Consider the following 2,411-nt stretch of genomic DNA (forward strand, 5'->3'; position numbering starts at 1 on the left):
GATATCTCCTCGTCATCGGAAGAATGTCCAAAGCGTCTCCATCAGGTTGTACCTTCTGCAGTGCCTCCACCAGTGCCTCCGCCAATATCCTCTGGCCCTGGTCCAAACTTGTTATTTTGGTCGCGGGGCCTTTTTATGTTGTTTTTTTTTGGATGATGCTGAGCGAGGGGGGGGGGTCGAAAGAGATAAGTAAGAGCGGCAGCTCACTACAGTCACGCTCCACTCTCCACTCCTTCACCTCGGTAGTCGGTAACACTCACAGCACCAGCACTGACTTCACGAATCTGGGACCACTTTACTCGTCCCGATGAGCCAATCAACTGTGGATGGATTTGTCAAACATCCTAAAAAAATTCGTCTCACGACGTTAGACAAAAGCAACTCAACAATGCACTTGTCCTTTTTGTCGTAAACGACCTTGTTCCGTTTTCTGTGGTAGAGAGCTTTTACTTCCATGATATGATGCTGCCTGCTGATCCTCGGTACCAGATACCGACACGAAACTGGTGAACAAACTAAGGCAAGAGAAGTGCACTGAAGTTAGATGTTCTGTGAAAGCATAACTTGAATGTGCGCAGACTGTTAGCCTCACGCTTGACTTTTGGTCCAGCAGGCAGATGAGACCTTATTTAGGAATTACTGCTCATTTCATCCATGACTGGGCCTTGAAAACATCCGTTCTTGCCTGCAAGCGCTTCCGTGGCCGACACAGCACATAACATTATGGAAGAGTGAAGAAACTGTTCAAATCTTCGCCATACATTCAACAATCATAAAAATCATAGCAGACAATGCTGCGAATATAATATCAGCATTTTCACTCCCTGGCATTTCAGATATCACGACAATGATAAGAACTGTTCTGATTCTAAAAACGAATTAGAAATGGGAGTTGACAGTATGGTCAAGGAAAATAATGTATGTGAATTTCTACCAAATGAGCACAATTCATGCTTCGCCCACACTCTGCAGCTTATGGCAAAGGATGGTCTACGAGAAGCAGGGTAGCTAACAGGGTATTAGTAAAGCCTCAAAGTTAGTATCTTTTGTACACAAATCTACCATTGCCGCTAATGTTTTGGAGGGTGAGAAAAAAGGGATTCAGTTTGTGCTACACAATGGAATTCCCAAGTGAACATGATTGGATCAGTGTTGAGCATTCCTGAACAAATATTAAGCATATCATAGATGGTGTACCAACGCTGAGTATGTGGTCGTAATATACTTAAGACATGCTGAAAATATTTGAGGCATTTGAGGAGGTCACTGATAGTGCACAGAAGCAAACCATCGTTTCTGCAAGTCTGGCCATACCTTGGATTAAGGCCTCATATACATCTAAACCATATGAAATTCATTCATAACACCACATTAGTGAAAGGACTTAGGAAATTGGTAGGGAAACGTTTGATGCACTATGAGGAGAGAAGAGTTTATGTATTGGCAACCATTCTAGACCCACGGTTTAAACTCAGTTAGCAAAAGCAGAACAAGTTAAGCAAAATCCTGGTGAAGATATACAAGAATCGAAGGAGTCTGTGCCGGAAGAAAGTTAAGAAGAGGAAGAGGCTATTCAGTTTCATGCATATTCAACACAGGAGTCAACATTCATAAGAAAAAAGGTGCAGTCAATCAACACTCGGATCAACTGTTATCTGAGCCAGCTTTGCAACGTAGATGACACTGATGTTAGCATTTTGGAAAGGACACAGATATACTCTAAGATGGCTCAGAAATATTTGGCTGTACCTACACCTTCTCCTCCCGTTGAAAGGCTCTTCAACATTGCTGGAAAAGTGTTTACGCCTGATAGATGTCGTCTTACTGACAAAAGCTTCGAAAGTGTGATGATCATAAAATGCAATAATGATGCACAATAACAAGCTCACTTATTTTTAGTAAATATTTTTTTTTTCCTCTGCCTTATTCAGAAGCGAAAATGGAAACTAAATTTGATCTAAACTTATTTTGAATTTCATGAGCTGAAAAAAGAAATCTATATTTTATGAAGTAATGCTATGATTACTCTTGTACTGCAGGAAAAGTCCCAAAAGGAAAATTAAACAAAAAGTTGCACAATGAGTCGCATGAAGAACAAATTAATGTTCAATAAACTGACAGCACTTATCATTTATTTTTTGTTATAAAACTATATTATAAATATGGAACAAGGGACAAGTCCTAATGGCCTGTACCTTTATTTTCTGCATCAAATTTAGTTTTATTACTGATATGAGAAATGTATGAATAGCCTTTTGCATTTGCAGCATAGGGACTATTATGTATTCAAGTTATTCATGAAGTATAAGTTCTTGTTTTGCAATGATGTGATACAAAAAAGTGATGTGCTAAATTAAGGTAGAATTTCCATATACTTTTCTATATCGAATCGCAGTTTTCGACAGTGTACT

The sequence above is a fragment of the Penaeus monodon genome, chromosome 23, assembly GCF_015228065.2.
Source record: "Penaeus monodon isolate SGIC_2016 chromosome 23, NSTDA_Pmon_1, whole genome shotgun sequence".
NCBI classification, from domain to species: domain Eukaryota; kingdom Metazoa; phylum Arthropoda; class Malacostraca; order Decapoda; family Penaeidae; genus Penaeus; species Penaeus monodon.